Genomic DNA, 21,804 nt, shown 5'->3' on the forward strand with positions numbered 1-21,804 from the left:
CCTTGCGATTCACAGTGGTACAAATCACCACCAACGAAGTAAGGGCCCCAGACAGCAGGGCGTGGTGGGTAGGAGGTGGAAATTCTGTTTTGGGCACATGGCGGTTCCCTTGGCAGAGTGGGGTGCGCCCCACCATGCCGTATTGTGGGGCTACTGCCTCTTCCATGGCGGATCCCTCAGATTCCATCCACCCTTCCCTTTCTGTCAGCCAGACAGTGATGTGGAAGAAGGGTGTGTCTTTCTCCCATGGCTGGTCACGGCAAAGCCCCATGGGGCTGAATGGTTCAGGGAGAGCTCCCCGTATGTGGCATAAACCACTGGGGATACTTCTGGTTCTCCTTCTCATAGCTTCTATCTTTCTTCTCAAGGGCCAGCAATGGACAAGCCTACTTAGAGATTTCAGTCACCATCAAAGTGTCTCTGCCTCCTCTCTCACCTTCTTCTGTAGGCTTCCCACTTTACCCTCAATCCTACTGTACCTTCAATCTTTTCTTGTTCCGATTTACAAAGAACTTAGAGCTGTTGATCGAGATGTTTCTTGGGACACCCGCTCACTTGCTCTTTGGGGGAACTCTCATAGTACCTGATTCTGAGCTGGTCTTCTCTGTTGAGAAAGGAAAGCGTGTCTGGGAAGAGGGACTTGAGATCGGTAGACAGGACTGGGTGGCCAGAGACAGGACCAGGATAGCCACAAGGCATCATGAGTTAGCCTCAGCCCTGTAGCCCTGTGTCACCGCTTGGACTGCCTCAGAAGCCAGCCCGAATCCCAGGTAACAGCGGGTTCTCTATCATTTGGGGCTAAAGGAATAGAAGAAAGTAATCATCATTGGCAAATCAGAAAGAAGAAGAAATTCCTCTAGCCACCTGATAAGTATTGTTTGAGGTGAGCTAGAACAGTTATTCTGAGTTGGCCATTTGTGAACCAGGGAATTCCTGAGTAAGCACACACGAGTGTGCACACACTCACACACACACACACACACACACACACACACGCACACACATGCACACATTGTAATGCCTACATGGATTTCAGTGATTCCTGGTTCATTCTTTCCTACACCTGATTTCACATAGAATTATAGTCCGTATAGTACGAGTTTGGGTACTTTAAGAAACGAGCTCCAAGAAGGAAATAAATGTGTAAGGATTGTATGAGGAGAAATGTCTGTGAGAGAAAATGAGGCAGGAGCTGGAAGAAGCCGGGAGAGCGGCCAGAATGCAGTGCACGGCTGACCCTGAGGGAGGGGAAGGCTGTTTGGAAGCTCCCAAACCCAAGGACAGTCTGACGAAGATTCCACAAGGCTTCGGGAGTCCTTGAGTGAGAGCTGGCCTGTGTCTTCCAGGAACAGGCTTGTCTCAATATCCCTTCTGGGCCCAGTCAGTGGGGAGCAGCCCATGGGAAGCGTGACCCGGAGCCAATGTGCTGATGGATCCGGAACTCAGCAACTGTGGTCCGTTATGCTTCTTGTAGCTGGACCGTTCCGAGAGGGGGGTGTCCTTCTGCATAGGCCAGCAGCCAAAGCGTCTCAGGTAAATGTGAAAATTGGGCTTTGCAGTGGGAATGGTGCGATGATATTTGTTATTAAAGTCAAGAAGAGGAGAGAAAAGAAAAAGAAAAATGCTTCATTATCTTTAGTACTTAGAAAGTGGAGGGCACAGGTCGCTAAAAATCCACCATGATCCGAAAGTTTTGGTTTAAGCCTACGGGTTCAGCCTGTCTGTCCCTCCTGACTGGTATTAAGACCTGGTTAGAGTAACAAAATGAACTGCCTTGGCCTCCCTTTTCTCTCAGGGCTCCATGAAGCAGCAACAAAATGCCATAGAGTTGTCAGCCGTAGGAGGAGGGGACAGTGGCGGGTGAGGGTTGGGGAGGGACATAGAGGGAGGTGCTGGCAAAAACATAATCATGGCTGCCCAATAAGTAAGAATTGGCAGTGCATTTTTTTTTTTTAAGGATTGCTAAAACTTTCATTCTTTTGACCTAGAAAAAAATCTTGGCCTTTAAATGTGGAGCACCTAATTTTTCATTTTATAAATAATCTGTATTCCATTGCACTGGGTGGAATGCATAATGATGTTTAGAATACCAGCTGCCACCTAGCGATGTTCTCGAAGTTAAATATACATATATACATATATCATGCTGTATTTTAAACTATGTAAATAATTTGCTTTGTGTCTCTTCTGATGGCGAAATGGAGAAATGAGGAGTTACGATTTCCAAAACTCAACACATACTGTATATTTTGTGCTGTTTGGGGTGGGGTGACCCGGGAGCAGGAGTCTTTTAGATAATTTGCTGCTGCCTGTGCGTTGTGTTCTAATTGTATCATACTCCGCTCTGTTCTTTTGGGCTGAAAATAATGTGTAACAAAAATGACACCGTATCAATGGATTTTGCTTCAGAAGTGGTAAAAGACATTCAGGCATCAGTGTGGGACAGTTGCTTGATGTGCAACTTGGGAAGTTTCTTGGGAAGATTCCAGACTAAAGGTCCAGCCATTATGATCACTGATAAGAATTTCTTTTTGTGATGGTTAAAGAGGTACACTCCTAATGATTGGAGGTAAAATTCAAAATGAGGTAATGACTCTAAGGTCTAAAAGACCTTTTCTTGTTTGGAATGAGACTACTTTAACTGACTCTAATAATACAAAAATGGGATTAACAAAGACCTTGGTTTTTCTGAGAGGAAGAATGGCTGAGGTTGGGACTATGATTGTACAGAAGTATGCAGGGGCTATTTCAGAACGTGGGACTTGGGCAAACCCCAAAAGGCATGGATTAAATTCCAGTAAGTCACAGGCGAGGGTGGGCATGAAGGGGAGACAGAAACAAGGAGTTGTCTGCGGACTGCAACTCACCAGGGCTTCCAGGATTTGAAGAAGGTGCATTTTCTTATGTGAAATGGAGACTTAGCCATTAAGTAGAGCAAATAATTGCCTGTAGATCACCCAGTCTATCCCCCTAGTTTACATAATAATGAGCAAACAACAAACATCCCTGTTTTGCTACATATTCAAAAACTCATGCAGTATTGAATACGGACTCTGAGTCTCTCTGTCTCTTACCACACACACACACACACACACACACACACACACACACACACACTCATAAGCACGCACGGTCATGTGTTCACTAACCCACTCTACAAAAAGGAAGAAATGGTCTCTACTTCCTTGCCTCAGAAGACATATCAAATACAGACACGTGCCCTATACCTCTGAAGTAACACGCGGTTACTTGAGGTCTGTATGGAAGGTTCCCCACAGAAATGGCAGTGTTGGTCCTCAGGTAAGTGAATTATCTGTAGCAATTAAAGATATGTACATTTAATGGTCCTGTTTTCAGTGGGATGTTAGCGGTGCCGGTGTCTTAGGTTACCAACTTGCCACTTAATTATTGTTGTTTAAACACTAGTTCGGGATACATTAGTCTACTGTGTAGACTAATGATGAGGCCTCCTCAAGAAGCAGAGGGGGGCAGCCTTCTGATTAAAACTACACTTTTAGAATGGAATAATATCCATTTCTGTTATTATTTCTTTTTTATAATTATGTTCAGTTTAGCCACTGTGTAGTACTAATGTAGTCATTTGTTTTTAATGTAGTGTTCAATGATTCATTAGTTATGTCACAGCACATACCCTTCTCAATACCCATCACCCTGTTCCCCCCTCCCCCGACTCTCCTCCCCTCTGAAACCCCCAGATTGTTTCTCAGGGCCCATAGTCTCTCATGGCTCATCTCCCTCTCTGGTCTCCCCCTTCGAATTTCCCCCCTCCTTCTCGTATGGTCCTCCATGCCATTCCTTATGTTCCACACATGAGTGAAACCATATGACAGTTGTCCTTCTCTGCTTGGCTTACCTCACTTAATATAATTCCCTCCAGTTCCATCCATGTCAGTGCAAATGGTAGGTAATGATCCTTTCCGATGGCTGAGTAATATTCCATTGTATATATGGACCACATATTCTTTATCCACTCAACTGTTGAAGGGCATCTCGGCTCCTCCCACAGTTTGGCTCTTGTGGACACTGCTGCTACAAATATTGAGGTGCACGTGCCCCTTCTTTTCACTACGTCTATATCTTTAGGGTAATTATCTACTAGTGCAGTTGCTGGGTTGTTGTTCTTAACATCTTGAGGAACCTCCATACCGTTTTCCAGAGTGGCTGCACCAGCTTGCATTCCCGCCAACAGTGTAAGAGGGTTCCCCTTTCTCCGCATCTTCGCCAATGTTTGTTGTTTCCTGTTTGGCTAATTTTTGCCATTCTAACTGCTGTAAGGTGGTATCTCGTTGTGGTTTGATTTGTATGTCCCTGTTGGCCAGTGATGTTGAGCATTTTTACATGTGTCTGTTGGCCATTGTATGTCTTTTTTGGAGAAGTGTCTGTTAGTATTTCTTAACAGGGCATTAGATAAAGAGTTGAAATGTTCTAGAGGAAAACAGCTGAGAGGCTTCTGGTTATGCAGTCTGCGTAGAGCAAAAAATATTTTGCAGAAATGTCTTCTGAGTACGCCCAAGCCCACTTTCTCCAAAAGTTAGAGACAACTTAGTAAGTTCTTGCTTTGAATTGCACAGGCAAGAAAAACCTTTTAAAATAATTGTTTTTAAGACGATTACCAAAAATACTGATTATTTCATACCTGTAAGTGGTAAACAGTAATCACCAAGAACAACTCCCATCTTCTTGTCTAGAAAAAGATGTAGTTTCAACAAGGTGGAAAATATAATCTTGTTCAGATCTATTATACACTCCTCTTTCCAAATTCTGGTCTTGCATAAATTGCCTGACTGAACTCTTAGTTCCAGATTAGCAAAACGAACATGTAATTTTTTTTTTTTTTACCCACAAGATTGTGGTTTGTTTTGGCTCAGCTTGTTTATTTATATTCTTCACCCCTCTAAGAGTAAACTGTGTGTTTCTTTACTCTTATTTTTAGTAGAAAATTTGGGTTGTGTGACTTCAGGTATCAGGAATCAAATAATAAAATAGGGCCCCCAATAACAAATCAACAGATGGATGGGCATGCCATTGTTAAGGACCCTGTAGTGAATTAGACATCCTCTTACATGGAATCAGTGACATCCAACAGAAAGGCAATGAGCTAAGAATGAAGGGGCCTGGGATGCCAATCGCAGATGTTCTTTCTTGGGCACACTCCGTTCTTCAGGGTCTCCATATCTCTCCTTCTGGCATCTGTCCCTTTGGAATGGCTTGCATTTCTGGCATGGCTGTCTTCTCCACTTCTCTGCTGCTCCTTCCAGGCCCAGGTCAAAGGCTGCCTCTTGCAAGGAGCCTTGCCCAGTCTTTCCCATCTGTCCTGAGAGCCTCCTTCTCCGTATTCTTGTGGCTGGCTACTTTATTTGTATGTGCAAACTCCACCATCCCTCTTCCATCTGCTTCCTATCTGCGTCTTCGGTGCCTTATCCCCACACCTACCCCATCTACCCACTCTGTCAACCCACATATTTGTGGCTTTTCTCTAGCTCTCATTTTTCCTTGCAGCCTAGGAATGTGCACAGATCTCATGCATCCTTAAATGTCCTGTTGAAGCTACATGCTAGTTCCTATGTCTTCTGTGTCTTGCCTTTCAAACCCAAGGCTTGAAGGAGAGTAAGCAACGTGCACTGTTTTCACATTCTACCTTCTTTTTTTTTTTTTTTTTAAAGATTTTATTTATTTATTTGACAGAGAGAGATCACAAGTAGGCAGAGAGAGGAAGAAGCAGGCTCCCCACTGAGCAGAGAGCCCGATGCGGGGCTCGATCCCAGGACCCTGAGATCATGACCTGAGCCGAAGGCAGCGGCTTAACCCGCTGAGCCACCCAGGCGCCCCACACATTCTACCTTCTTATTATTCAGTCCTTTGCTGCCTTACCTGTGTCCTTACTGCTTCGCCAAAACTGCTCCGGGAAAGGGAACCGATGCCTTGCTAACTGTCAAAATGTAGCCCTTATCGAATACTTATATATTGGCTCTCTCTGTAGGTCTGATTTATGAGGTCATGATTTCTTGTATAGGGAAACTCACTCTAGGTTTTCCCAAAGTGTGCTCTAGGGAACCTGAGTTTTGAAGGATGGGAATAGGTTTTATGTAAAAGGAAAAGTTCTGTGGTCAGATATTTTTAGAAAGCTCTCTCTATATAATCCTCTTTAAAGATTCATGCCACAAATTAGCAAGGCAGTTTCACTTTAATCTGTAAAGCTTATCTTACTATAAAACTAGGGATACCCTATGAGAAATGATGCCCTTTAAACATGATTCCCTGTCACTGTTCTCTCCTGGTTCTCTGATTTCTATGATTATCCTCCTAATTCTCTTCTGTTTCTGTCTCTGCCTCTCTATCTCTGTCTCTGTCTCTCCCTCTTTTTCTCTTTTTTATTTCCCAGTGTTGACCCATTCTTCTTCTTTTATATATTCTCTCCTTGGGTGAGCTCATCCTCTGTGGCTTGACATGTCTCCTCAATATCAGTGATTCCCCATCTGGGTCTCCACTTCTGAACTTCCCATGTACTAGAGACTCTATATCCAGTTTTCTAGCATCCATCTCCCCTGGAGGATCTTCAAGAAATTCAGGTCTAACATGTCTCAAATTGATGTGGTTATTTCCACTCCCACCCCCCATTTTTGACCTGTTCTTGTTCCCGACTGGATGGTATGAAGTGGTAGCACCCATCGAGTCAGCCTTCCCAGAAAACCTGGGGCACAGCTGACTTCGCCCGTGGCTTCACTCCGGATTCAGTTATAACAGGATGGCCATGTGTTGGAAGGCTGTGAACGGAGGATGGAGAGTTTCTTTCCTTGCAAAGAATACAGAACTCTAAGGAGATGACAAGACAGGACAGAAGACAACAGAACATGCTCCCAGATGGGGTGTGACTTCTGGGACCCCAGCTCTCCAGGCCACGCCATCTGAGCAGAGTGCACATTCCACTGAGTGTAAGAACTTTCGCCTGTGACATTTTTAAAGGCCATTACACCCTGGCAGCCGCCCACGCTGGGCTCTTCTAGAGACCGTGTCCGTAAGCCTGCCTACTCACCATGTGGATGAGGCGTGGTGTGAGTGGGATGATCAGTCACCAGCTCTTTAAAGACAGTCTTGATGTAGAATTATGACAGTTTGACTCAGGTCCCCTTCTTGAGTCCCCGGGTCCTGCTGTCTTCTTGGTTTGGGCTTTCCCTTTACAGCTCCATTTTTGGTGCGTTCATACACTTTTTTATTACTTTTTATGTCAACATGTGGTGGTTGTAGGCAGTGTACGTAAATGGAACATCATGGACATGGGATCAGACACACCTGTGTTTAAATCCTATTCTCCTTTTTCAGCTCAGATGGCTTTGGACAGAGCATTTGGAAGTCTCTGTAAACTGGGTATAAAAATATCCACCTTAGAGGGGAGCCATGAAGATTCAACGAGATAATTCCCATTAAGTGCGAAGCACGTAGTAGTCATTCAATAAATGGTGGTTAATATCACGTACCATGTTGGATTCGTCTTTACTTCATGGACTGGATCTCCTTCCTCCATTCTTTCACCAGTACCAGAAGTTTACATATATAAATTATATAGTTCATATATATTCTCATCCTAATTAAAAGTTTTCACACAATTTCCTCGCTAAGTGCTGGGAAGGCGTTAAGAGACAGTAAGCCTTGGGGCGCCTGGGTGGCTCAGTGGGTTGAGCCGCTGCCTTCGGCTCAGGTCATGATCTCAGAGTCCTGGGATCGAGCCCCGCATCGGGCTCTCTGCTTGGCGGGGAGCCTGCTTCCTCCTCTCTCTGCCTCTCTGCCTGCTTGTGATCTCTCTGTCAAATAAATAAATAAAATCTTTAAAAAAAAAAAAAAAGAGACAGTAAGCCTGAAACTCAATATTTAGATAAATAAAAAGTACAGGGTATTTTGAGTCTCCATAAGATAAATCGGATTTGGGTTATAAAGCCTTATTTGAGTCTCTCACATGATAAAGATCTATGAAATGTAATTGATCAAACTCAAGGAGATGAGGAGTCATACAGACTCTTCTGGGATTTGAACTTAAGGTTTTAAACAGCCCAGGCATAGCAAACCTGAAGCTTAGTGCATTAAGCTATGCCTGCTGGCTATTGGATTATAGGCAACAATGTAGTCTTAGTGAAAGGAGAAGAAATTCTTGATGCATTGCTCCTTTCCCTAGTCCCACCTCTCGACTATGGTAAGTAAATTAAAGAGACTATCTTAAAGAAACCTTAGGTCCTGCCTAGTCCAAGTCTCATGAACTGAGTAGAGTTGAGCTTCCGTTTTTACTGTAAAGGCAAAGTACATAGTGATTTTGCAGTGTTCTGACTCAAAAAAATTTATCTTCCCATGTTGGCCAGAACACTATTTAGATACTTATCTGAAAATGGGTGTTAGTCAATTGTAATCAACAGTAGATAGATGGTGGAGAAGAACGCTGGCCATGTTTAGGGTTCATGGGTAGGAAAACATGTAGCAGACAGCTCACGCTCTCCTCTTTTCTCCTTGTGTGGCTTGGGATACTTTATTTCGATGGTTTATTTTTCCCCCATGAAAAAGATCCAGGGGTCAGAACTGGGAAGACCTAATTTCTAATGCCAGGTCCACAAACTGACCATTCAGTTTCAGTTTTCCTTCGCTGTCGGGTGGGAACAACATCAGCCTCATGGAGCTCATAGACTTGAATTTGTTACCGTGAGACACCTTCAGAAGTGATCGAGAGCAACTGGATTATCGTTTTAAGCTGACATTGCCGCGTGCCTCCTAAACACCGAGCAGTACCATAAATGCATTTGCATAGAGAGCGGTAGGCAGGTCCCTTCACTGTTGTTCTGCAGATAAAGAAGAGCGGGCTGGGGTTTGGTGAGTGACACACCCCAGGTGACACGGCTGGTAAGTTACTGAGCCCAGTCCTCTTCTGGCGGAGAGGGCGTGCTTCTCCCGAACATCACGGGCTTTGCTGCGGACACTGTTTGTGTCAGCATTTATCTCGGTGACGTGAACGTGTCTGATCTCATGTCAGGCTTAGTGATTCTTACTTGAAGCTCTTTTACCCTGCCCCTTTCTCATGTCTTCAATCTCAGGGAGGAGAACTTGACATCGCCTTTCCTTTTGTCCCCTTTTACTTCTACCCTCTTTCCGGGGCTCACGACCTTGTTCCGCTTTCTAGTCCTAGCTTCCTGACTGGTCCGATGACGCGGGGCACCTAGCGAGGCTTTGGGCGTCGCCGAGTGCTTGTGGCTCTAAGGTTTTGACGATCACCAGCCTTATGGCTGACCTCGAAGCTCAGACCATAGCTGCGTATCCATTTCTATTGACTGTCATTTTCCTTCCGCCTTTTAGGATCTGAATTTCAGAGATGTGCCCTATTTTCCCTTGAGGGAACTCAAAATGCTGCTTATTTACAACCTTGGGTCCCTCTCTGGGTCACATCCTGTATGTCAGGCCTCATCATTCACAGAACATTTTCCAGGTAATTGTTCTTCTGCTGGCACGGCTCAGCTATCGTCTTTTCTGCTGTTCCCATCACTGAGTTATTTTTGACTACAGATTCCACCTACATATCTGTGTCCCGGAAAGATATTCTGGTACCTAGAAAGTTCCTGCTGGTTAATTTTCTTCTGTCAGGAGCATTGCCCGGATTTGGACCTACTCTTGACAGCTTCCCACGGGCAAACACCTGCAGAAGCCTGCTGGTCGCCACAGGTGGACTCCAGGACCTGCACGGGGTCTAACGCTCCTTTCGGAAGTCAAAGCGAGGATGAAAACTTCTCAGTTCTTCCTGAAACTGTTGGGGGAAAAGTGAGGGGGAACTTCAGCTCCCCACAAGTCATTTTGTTATTCAGAGGGAACAGCAGGAGCCCAGAACATCTGTTGTTTCCGAGGCGTTTACACAGACACTTAGCGATGCATCAGGTCCGATGGCGTTCGCGTGGTATTTCCAGATACTCTATCAGCAAGCGGTATTTTTAGTCTCCGGGGAATATTGTACATGGTAGACTCATCGTTGACATCTGGCTGGTTCGTATGCAGCCACAGAGATCTTTCAAAACAAAACTGTTGCAAAGGAGAGTTAAACCCAGAATGTCACTTGGGAATAAAATGTTCCCTTCTCTGACTGTCTTTCCTGGTGTGAAATGTACAAATGCTTAAAGATTAGGAGTTAGTCGATTTAGATCCTCCAAAGCACAGAAATGGAAAGAAAGCATTTTTCGGAATGTCATCCCCTTCCGAAATTATGGGGGAAACCTGTACAGTTCTTTCTTTTTTTTTTTTTTTTAAAGGAAAATAGAAGAATTTTGCACATTGTCTTCACTGGGTTTATTATTCAGGAACATCACTATCTGCTTGGCAGTCCGTTCACTGCTGTGTCCCCCAGAATTGGATTCAGGTCAAATTCTGCCTCCACCGCTTCATAGCTTTATGGCCGTGAACATGAAGTCTGACTCCTCGGGGCACAGAAGCTTTCCCCGTAACATGCAGATGTGGGCAGCCCCCATCTCCTCAGATTATTGTCAGGAATAAATATCTTACCTACAAAGAGTTCAACCAGTGCCTAGTGCAGTGAATGTGTTCCCTAAATGTTGCCGTTTTACCTGCTATTTGACTATTACATGGGAGTGAAAGGACTAAAGAAGGTATAAGGTTTTTTTTTTTCCCCTTTCAGAAAAAGGTGGTACATTAGATGATTCTTTTTTGAAGTTGATCCTAGATTTACAAAAAATGCTTCTGTGAAATCATCATACTTGACTCATATCGAAATTACATGACTGAAAAATCAAAACAAAACAACTGCTCTCAAAACATTTCCAGACTTCTCAAGACACTGGTTGTACGCCACTGTTCAGTTATTCAAAAACCAAATGTCTAATTTTAGCCTAATGCTTGGCAAAACCCAGCCCTGTCGTAGTTTAACAATTTCACTGCCGTCTTGCTGCTCTGATGATTTCAGTCTTGGGGGACAAACCATCAAATGTGACTCATACAGGATTTGCTTCCTTTTAAATAGCTATGTTAAAAAGTAGGTTAGCTCAAGATTTTCTGCTTCTATTTCTGTCTTTGTCGATGACCTCGATTGGTGGCAAATTAAGAAGGCAAGACCAGAAGCATCCCGGGTAGCACTTAGGTCTCTGCTGTGGTTTGTGTATTTTCGAGACATAAAGAGGTAGGAGAATGGCAGCTACAAGTTGACCAGCATCCAGAATAATTGAATTAGAACTCAAAAATTGTACCCTACGTGCCAAGAATGCAATAATGACAATTTGGAATATTATAGTAGCTTATGAATGGGATACGAGAGCCACATCTACCAACTGTCTAGGAAGCAGGGGGCAGGAAGAAATTGGCCAGCCTCAACATCTCCTGATTTTGTTGGAGGCTATCATGCCAAGCCTGCAAACCGAACAGGAAGAGAGGAGAAAAAGTTAGGAACATAGTAAGAGACAGTTGTAAAGCTGGTTTCCAAACAATATCAGGATTTCTGATGCCTGTGAAGAAACTTACACAAATATTCAGGAGCAAGGAGAGTCATATGTAAACATATTTCACATCTTTTGAGAAGTTGGGAACCAGTTTGGGCTCCTCGACAGGACCCAGTTGGTGTTTACCTCATAGCCCATTTCTAGGATTCAGACTTCTTATTTCGAAAACCCTAGAAACTGTATTCCAACTGCCAAGATCCAGTCTTCTGCCCTTGAAGTTGTCTCTTCATTCTCTGGCCCCAGGTTTGGCCAGCATTTTCCGGGAGGAAAGGTGATTGAAACACAAGAGCCTGAGAGCAAAAAAAGACTGAGGTGGAGTGTATTGGGGGTCCCCCCTGCACACCCTCCTTTGTTCTCTCGGCTCCAGGTATGTGTCTTCCATCTGGCCAGATGAGATGAGGCCCAGGAAGTCCCTGATCCGCAGACTTCAAGTTGTAAATCCAAGAAGATGGGAGGGCATTGTGGGAGTTGCTTAAATAATCAGTAATGATCATGACAATTACAATAAAAATCACATTGGATTATAACTCTACAATTTGCAGAGTGCTTCTGCTAGAGAGCAAATCAAACTTTATGATGCTTGTAGGAGCAGCACGGCCTCAGAACATATTTGGCAAAGCTTGGGAATTGGGGGAAAATGGAGTAATGACACTAATAAACTGAAGAGGAAAATTCTATAATTGCAAAGGTTTGCATAACTATGTCTCCAGCCCCTTCTTGATAAAAAGAGATTTTTCTCTGTTCCCAGGGTGGTTTGAAGAAAGCCAATGGACATTCTAAAATGAGAGAATGTTGACAGCCCTTGTAGAGACAAAAACAAAAGGTGATAAAGAAGACAGTGTCAATGGGACGCCTGGGTGGCTCAGTTGGTTAAGCAGCTGCCTTCGGCTCAGGTCATGATCCCAGCGTCCTGGGATCGAGTCCTGCATCGGGCTCCTTGCTCATCAGGGAGCCTGCTTCTCCCTCTGCCTGCCACTCTGTCTGCCTGTGCTCGCTCTCTCTCCCTCTCTCTCTCTGACAAATAAATAAATAAAATCTTTAAAAAAAAAAATACAGTGTCAAGTCAACACGAGGCAAACACCAGGACTCTAGGCCCCATAATTCAGTTAAAAGACATCTGACTCCCCCCACCCCTGATAAATTGCTAAAAACAGAGGAAAGAGATTTTTAAAAAAATGCAAGGAGAACAAGAAAGAGAAATTGCAGTCGCTTCAAATGTCAGAGAACGTAACGACAGAGGAGCCATCACAGATCACACTTGACCACTTTTTAATACAATACAGTTTTGTTAACTGCGGACACAGCGTTGTACGGCAGAACTCTAGAAGTTACTCCTCCTGCATAACTGAAACTTTATGCCCTTTGATTAGCAATTAGCCAAGTCCTCCTCTCCCTCAAACCCCTCCCACTCCACCGACCTTGGCAACCGCCTTTCCGCTCTCTCCTGTGTGTTTGACTCTTTTAGAAAACTTGAGTCAATGAAACCATGCTGTGTCTGTCCTGTGAGTGGTTTATGTCACTTAACATTAGGTCCTCAAAGTTCATCCATGTTGTCAAATACTACAGGGTTCTCTTTTTGAGGGTTAGTAATATCTCATTGTATGCGTGTGTGTATATATGTGTGTGTGTATATATGCGTGTGTGTATATATGTGTGTATATATATGCATTGTGTATACACGTTTTTTCTATCCACTCATCCATCAGTGGATATCTTGGTTGTTTTCACATCTTGGCTATTTGAATAATGTTGCTGTGAACTTAAAAGGGCACATGGCATTATAAAAACCTGATTTCAGTTCTTTCGGAATATGTACACAGAAGGGGGTTAGCTAGATCATATGGTAGTTTTATTTCTAATTTTTTTTAGGAACCTCCTTATTGTTTTCCATAGCAGCTATGCCTTTTGTCTTCTGACCTCTTGTGTACAAGGGTCCGGCTTTTCCACATCCTTGCCATCCCTTGCTGTCTTTTTTAAAATATTGAACAGCCACCCTAAAAATTGTGAGTGTTAGCTCATTGTGGTTTTGACTTGCATTTCTCTGATGACTAGTGTCATGGAGCGTCTTTTCGGTACCTGGTTGCCATCTGTAGGTCATCTTTGGACAAATGCCTATTCATGTCATTAGCCCATTTTTAAATCTAGTTGTTAGTTTTTTTGCTGTCGAGTTATAGGAGTCAGGATTGTTTTGTTTTTTGAGAAAGAGAGAGTGAGCGGGGTGAAGGGGCAGGGAGGAGAGGCAGAAAGAGAATCTTAAGCAGGCTTCATGCCTAGTGCAGAGCCTAGGGTGGGCCTTGATCTCATGACCATGAGATCATGACCTGAGCCGAAATCAAGAGTTGGACACAAGCAACTGAGCCACCCAGGCACCCCAAGTTGTAGGAGTTTTTGATATGTTTTGGAAATTAGCTCCTTTTCAGATAATCTGATTTGCAAATATTTTCTCAGGTCCCATAGGTTGCTTTTTCACTCTGTGGTTTCCTTGACTACATGGATGTTTTTGGACCTTTGTCTTATACCACACACCAAAGTCAATAATTCAAAATGGACTAAAGACTTAAACATAGGACCTTAAGTGATAAAACTCCTAGAAGAAAACAGGGGGAAAGCGGGGGACATTGTGACATCAGTCTTAGCAATGATTTGACATGGTTGTGACACCAAAAGCACAGGCAACAAATGGAAAAACAAATGTAGGATGTTGTCAAGCCTTGGTTGTATTTTATTTTCTACCATTTCCAGTGTTTGTGCCAGTGCTCTATTTGTTATGCATTCAACTTTCTCTTCCCAAATCATAGAGTTTTATCTTTACAGATGGGCCTGTTTATTTAAAAGAAGCTGTGCCATTTTCTCTCTTCCCTCCCAAAATGGTATCCATCTTATTTTACCAAGAATATTATCTTCAAAGACCTTCTTGGCTCCGAGGATCTGGTACATCTCTATTTTCACTGTGTCCTACAAAGCCCACATTCTCCACAGCCCAGCTCTCTCCTTTACCATGCTGTACTCAGCAAATCTGCTCAGCTGTGCGGGCTGTCTTACTGGTTCTCAGCAACACCAGCAGGATCCTGCCTCAGCAGCCTGCGCTTGCTCTTTGCTTGACTGGAATGCTTTTCTGATGGCTCATGTGCTCTCCTTTCTCCCTCTCTCTCTTACACACTTGTTATTTGAGTCTGGTCTGATATCACCCCCTCAAAAAGGTCTTCTCTACTGCCTCAAATCAACACAAATTTTATTGCATCTTTAAGATATCACAAATAGGTCTGAAAAATCATCCGGCATCTTGCTATTTCTGTAGCTGGGCAACTTAGACCTTATTCATTAGCTTGCAGAACTCTTCCTTCTTTCAGAAGCATAGATACCACCCCCAAATTTTCTGATATCCTTGCTTTTTAACTCAGTGGCTTGCTAAATCAAAGCAGCTAAGTGTGATACAAGTTCAGTGTCATTTCCTTCAAGATTTAAATCATCTTTCTGGGCTTGAGATACGAATGAACAACACCTGGCCTCATCCAAACCCTGGGATGTGGTTTTCCGCCAAGAATTTTCAGATTTCAGCAAGAGAATATTCTCCCAAATAACAATGTTGAGGGGGAAGCAAGCGTACACAGACCTCATCTTGTAACCGAAGTCCAGGGCAACACCAGTGAGCATGGTCTGTACGTGACTACAGATAGTGCAAATAGAAGCGAGTTCTTTTCCATTTCCCCACTATTTGTCAACTCAGAGCCTCTTCTTTTTCTTTCCAAGAAGACTGAGTTCCACACTGATGTGACTGAAGTCCCTCTGCAGGGTTCCTCTGGGGCCCTTCACAGCAATGTCGACATTTCCTGGAATGTCCACAGTCTGATTGCTGAGATGGTCTTCCTTCTCGCAGTAGATGAGCAAAAGGCAGAAAGGCCTTCTTTACCAGCATATATAAAATATCCCTTAACCCACCCTACCCCATTCTCATCACCTTTGCCCTCCTTTACTTTTTTTTTAAGTTTTAATTCCGTTATTCAATACCTGTCCTGGGATCATGTATTAATTTGCACATATCGACACGTAGGTTTTTACACCAAAGGACAAAATCCTGAACTACTAGCATATGAGGGCTATAGGTTAGTGGCCCACGGCATATCAGCTGAATTCCCAGAGCTGGTGTATATTAGCTGCCCAGTAATACTATTAAATGAATGAATGTCCCCAACTTATCTCATTCCTTGCTTCTCATTTGGATCCCACTTCATTATACAGACTTCTAGAAAATACCTGTAATCAAAGATCTTTTCTCTTAAGTCAGTGCAGATGTTAGAACAATGTGGTTTGCTGAAAGGCTGAGGTGGGGGGGGAGTGAACTCACTCAACTGTACTCACCTGTCAAAGCATTTATTGGCTTTTACCACTCACTCAGCAGTACCCTCCTACTACATTTTGAGAGCACTAAAAAGTAATAGCCAGAAGAAGGAGGATGCTTGTGGTCTGATAGATTGATGCTTGGACAATATGCAACTACAGCCATTTGCACAGGTTAATAAGTACTGCACAGGTTGGCATCTATATGTGTAAAACCCTGTGTTGCTACACCTGTTTTATAAATAACAAAGATATATACATCATCGTCTGGTGCCCGAGTGTGCATTCTTTTCACTGAGACTCTTAGGAAACATAAGTGTTTTGAACAGTGCTGGCTATAGCTACTCCCCTTTCTAGGGCTTCACTAATTCTATTACATTTTGCACTCACCTTTTCCTGCCGAGATATTATAGTAATAATAATACCTAAAGTTTTTGTGCACTTTCTACGTGCGAGGCATTGTGCCAAACCCTGTTCATGGATTTCCTCATTTAATCCTCTCTACTCTATTAAGCAGGTAAAATTATATTATTCTCATCTTAGGACTGAGAAAACTGAGACTTTACAACAGCCACACAGTTACTCAGAATTTCAACCTTGGTCTCTCACATTTCTAAGCCTCTGCTCCTGACTGCTTTGTAGACCACCTCCTCTACTTCCTGGCACCCTAGCCCTCGAAATTTTGCACTCTTGGATCATACAGAAATCATAGGTTGAGGTGTAGGATGACCCCGAACCCTCCAAAAGCATGCCCCTCATGTTCTATTTCTCAAGTGACAAAACCAGCTTCCAGATTAATAGGAAATGAACCATTAGCTGCAATAGAAATGTATGAACTTAGCTGTCCTGGGGGCAGACTTCATCTAGGTTAATCTAGAAACATCTAGGTGCCTTGAAGAAAGGGTAGAGTAGAACCCAGTCCCGCCAGGCTAGAGGCCTAAGAGAAAGGAGGGGAGGTCAGAGCGAGGAACAGTGAAGGCCAGGAAGGAGCTCCTCATTGAATCAGGGAATGTTAAGAAAGTATATTTCACACCTTCCTATCACCTTGTACTTTCAGTTCTGGTGTGAAGGAAGGAAGTTGGTTCCGTCTCCAGACTAGATTTCATTTTATGACCTGAGGCATATTCATTCAGGCAACTGGAGTATTACATCTTCCCTGCAGCTATTTTAAAGCTAATTAATGTATCAAGCACTTTCCAGTTTTCCCATTCTTATTTGTAACTACCCCAAACCTTCAATTTCTAAAATGATTTTGCTTTTGAAGTTACTTTCATTTCTTAGGATCTACTAGAGCTTTCCTCTTGATTTTTTTCACGTTTGAAATTTTATGGGAACACCATGCTTCTATATTTATGCATTTAAATTGTCAAAAAGTATGTTGTCAGGATTACATGCTGAAGAAGTCCCTTACCCCAGCAGTTCTGCTCTGTAAATGGGGGTATTAACCCTTCACTGACTTGAAGGCTGCATCTTAACCTGGCAGGTTGGCTGGGGTACTAATTTTCTCTAGTTTTCCAGAAGATAACTGCAGAGACATGGGCTCATACATGATGAAAATATTAAATAAAACTAGTGAAACACTTGAATGATGTACTTTAAACATTTTTACTTAAATACCCCATATCCCTATATAGCATTATATACACATGTCATAGTGAAATAAACCAAGGGTGTTTGGGAGAGGGTCTTCATAAGTAACCTGTACCCAAGTTGACAAATCTTCCCTCACCTCACAGCTTTCTTGGTTGACCTGAAGTGCAGCTCTTCCCCTGCACTCAGAAATTCGATCTACGATTTTTATTGTCCATATAGGCCCAATGCTCTGCTAGGCGTTATTGAAGATGGGGCGCCTGGGTGGCTCAGTGGTTAAAGCCTCTGCCTTCGGCTCGGGTCATGATCTCAGGGTCCTGGGATCGAGTCACGCATCGGGCTCTCTGCTCAGCAGGGAGCCTGCCCCCTCCTCCTCTCTCTCTCTGCCTGCCTCTCTGCCTACTTGTGATCTGTCAAATAAATTAAAAAAAAAATCTTTACAAAAAAAAAATGAAGATATATATATATATATATATATATATTTTTTTTTTTTAATGTAGGTTTTGAACCTTGCCCTCAATGATTTAAAAACCAGGCTTTCAATTTGCATGTACCCTCTGCATTGTTATTGAACTACTGATAAGAGCATGAAGTCTCATCTCTATGAGTTTGCTGATTTTTTTTTTTAAGACCTCAGGGATGGAGAGATCATAAGGAACAATAACACTTATGAAGTGTCTATTACGTGACAGGTCCTTGACATCTATTCAATTATTTTATCTTTGCAACATGCAAGTAAGGTTTGCATCATTCCTGCTTTCCAGAGCGGGGGAGTGGGTTCAGATAAGAAACTTGCTCAGGGAACCACAGCAGATCACTGAGTCAGAATTGCACTCTCTGCTCTGTCTTACTCTAAAATCCATCTTCTTTCCAGCACATTTGACATCTGGCCGTAATATACAAAATTAAATAAACTTGGGATAGCTGCTTAATGTGATCAATGTAGGCGGCCCAATAAAATAAATGAATGATCTAAAATAGGTATTTTGCTTTCACTAATTTGGCTTATTTAACTGTCTTACAGTTACAAGTTAAAGGGATAATTGTGAAGTCTCTAAATTACTTTAGGTTATGTGGACATAAGCCTGATGCTGTTTTATTCTGACTCTAATTATATTTATTTTCATATTCCTAATAGCTCCTTGTCTAGTGGGTGTCCTAGAGGATAGGGCAAGGTACATTTTTAGCTTGTCTTTAGTCGTGGATTTTCAGAGGTCCTTAGAGCAGGACAGTGCGTCCCCCTTTAAAGACAGTCCATTCAGAAAGTCAGGCTTACAGATACACTAGGAAATAATTTGCTTACAAAACAACTTTCCTCTCTTAAAGGAATTCACTGCAAATTTTGTTTAATCAGCCAGGCCCTCTAGTGTATCTAAAATAGTATTTTAATATATGAATGTCAACAACACTTCTTTTAAGAAATATTTTTGTTTTGTGGGTCATCGGGGTGGCTCAGTCCTTAAGCGTCTGCCTTGGGCTCAGGTCATGATCTCAGCGGGAAGCCTGCTTCTCTCTCTCTCTCTGCCCCTGCTTGTGTTCCTTCTCTTGCTGTCCCTCTCTGTCAAATAAATAAATAAAATCTTTTTAAAAAGAGAGAAATATTTCCGTTGTGTTAAGTGGGGCACATCCACATCTAGAATTGATCAAATGTGTGTCCTTATGTAGAGCACAAGACACTTTTCTCATTTGATCTCATTCATTCTGGTAACAATTTTCAAAGCAAGGGGCAAGTGCAGAGATGAAGGGAACCAAGGGGTGTGAGTGTGTTTGCCCAAGTTCATTCTAACGACCCACATTGCAAACCTTGTGAAACTTTGGGAGGAAATGTAATAATAGGTTGCCCCCACTCCTTCCCCATCTTCTGGAGAAGCATTTGACTGGAAATTAGGTAAAATTTATTCTATATATAACACATAGGAAGATGTTTAAACTGTAATTGTGTGCAATTTGAAGGAAATATTCTTCCAGAGGAATAAAGATTGACCTACTCAGGAATATTAAAAGGTACAGGGTTCACACTTTCGTGGTAGTATTTTATCATTTTGAAAACTTATTCTTAATAGACCGCCACATTACATTTCAGTAAAGTGGTTTCATTTTCTTTAACAACCATTAATAGCTATTAGAGGTAAAAAAAAAAAATAAGGCTTTATATAGATCATTAAAGTACACTTAAGTAATATGTAATTGACAATTAAATCAGCAGGGCAATGCATTATCATAAGTTTGATAGATCTGCCTTTTCTGAAGTACTGAGAAGAAAGGGTCCTTTGTGAGACGCCCCGCTACAGACTAATCTTGCACTTTAATTGATCACAAAGAACACATTGTCTTCATGTATGTGCTTGGTAATCATCTTCTTACAAGTTGCCTTTTGTGAGGATTTTGATGCCGTGTGTGGGAGTTTGGTTCATGCCAGAAACAGTGTTCTTGGTGAGATTTGGAATTAGCAATGGCCACCTTTAACCCTTTGTCCTTGTTGTTATCATAATATGTAAAAGTGTTGGTGCTTTCTTTCCACTCTGCAAGCCCGCAGTCCCCCTTCTCATTCCTTCACCTCTCTGAAGACATACAAAAGTGTGGTCATGGGGCTGGGTCTCAGCACTCCCAGAATGCTGGTCACACTGATGACACGGTCCCCTGTTCCTGGGCAGCCAATGGGCATTGACCTTATCTTGTCAAGCCATTGAGGAAGCATGCAGGCCATATTTGTTTGGGAAATTTGGACTCCCAGCACCTCCCCACCCCTCCCCCCACCAAGAAATTTATGGACTTACTGTCTAGAAATTCTGGTGTACACTGTTTCTACATTGAGATCAAAATATAAAAGCATAACTGCATTTGAGAGGAATTCAAACCATTGCTATGTTTTCCCCCAAATTTTAATTAATTCCCACTTTTCTTCATTCCCCTATACCTATAATAACCATGGAATTTGTTTAGTGTAAGCCTTAAAAATATAGAATATATTTTCTGTATTTCAAATTATGAAAAAAATCAAAAGATTAATTTCCATCTAATTTGCTAGACTCTGAGATAGGTTAAGGTACCAATAGAGTTTTTTTCCCCCTAATATCTTATGAAGATATTTTATAATCTGGACATAGTAAAGTTTAATGTGAGTCTGATGAATCACATGAAGATTTATCTGCTGCGCTCCATCTTCCTACTATTATTTAATTTATGGGCTTTACGTGAGATACATGTATCACATTAAAAGTGAAAAAACGTGATGGGTGATTTTTAAGGAGTTTTAAAAATATTGAGATTAATTAGATATTGATACCCAATCAGTAAAAATTACGATTTTAATTTACCGAGGAAGGAGAAAGAAATCTCATATAACCAGACTGAGTTTCTTTATGCTGTAGTGTGGCTCTGTGCAAACGGCAGCTTCTGGGTGATTTTTAAAAAAATTTAAATTGAGTTCATGAATTCAAAAAGTTTAAGCCACACCTAACATGACTGGGGCACAGCCATAAAGGGTGATTCACTGATCTCCCCAGGCCTCCCGTACCGCAGCTTGGCCAGTCTGGCTGGAAGGAACGTAAGACAGGTTAGCAGCCAGAACCCCAGTGCTCATGCGTTCCTAGCACCATATATAAAGGTACGTAGGAGATGATTAAAGAAGGCACTGAACTCACAGAGGGCCCCCTGCTCTGCGGACTTCGGGCAATAGTAACAAGGCACACATCCAAGGAGCAACTGATGAAAATGTCAAGAGAACACTGTGGAAGTGTATCAACTACTTATGTTATGGGAAGAAGCTTTAAGTCGCTGCTTTTCTTTTTCTTTTTTTCTTTTTTTTTTTTTAAAGATTTTATTTATTTATTTGACAGAGAGAGAGAGAGATCACAAGTAGGCAGAGAGGCAGGCAGAGAGAGGGGAAAGCAGGCTCACTGCTGAGCAGAGAGCGTGATGCGGGGCTCGATGCAGGGCTCCATCCCAGGACCCTGAGATCACGACCTGAGCCGAAGGCAGAGGCTTAACCCACTGAGCCACCCAGGCGCCCCAAGTCGCTGCTTTTCTGAACGTCAGCCATGGACGGACTTCTTGGCAATGGTGATCTTTAATTTTTGAATCCCGCCATCTCAGTTTGGTTCTGCTCCTTGAAACGTGTTTCATGGTAGTAATGAAAGAAATTAAGATTGGCAAGGCTACCGAGAGCCTTAGCAGCGGAAACCGGCAGCAAGGTGGCTGGTAACTTTAAAGATTGGGTAGTCGGCGGTGAGAAGATGCTAACCTAGTTTCAGAGACTTTGTTTTCTGCATTCCTGGGGGTGCATTAAAGCCTCCCTAATTCAAAGCAGTCTCTGAAAATTGGAGAATTTCCCAAATGTAAACTGTATTTGTAAATATTGTACTAAACTAAGGCATACACATACTAC

At 42.6% G+C, this 21,804-nt stretch overlaps 1 protein-coding gene and 1 pseudogene across 1 annotated transcript in view; one reads left to right on the top strand and one right to left on the bottom strand.

The window, feature by feature from the left end:
* The window catches only part of CELF2 (CUGBP Elav-like family member 2), a 508,648-nt gene that overhangs the window by 158,645 nt on the left and 328,199 nt on the right, over window positions 1–21,804 (top strand). The window lies entirely within an intron of this gene.
* Window positions 14,811–21,000, bottom strand: LOC125106410 (60S ribosomal protein L9-like; annotated as a pseudogene).

Source organism: Lutra lutra, chromosome 8 (assembly GCF_902655055.1).
Source record: "Lutra lutra chromosome 8, mLutLut1.2, whole genome shotgun sequence".
In the NCBI taxonomy this organism is placed as follows: Eukaryota; Metazoa; Chordata; class Mammalia; order Carnivora; family Mustelidae; genus Lutra; species Lutra lutra.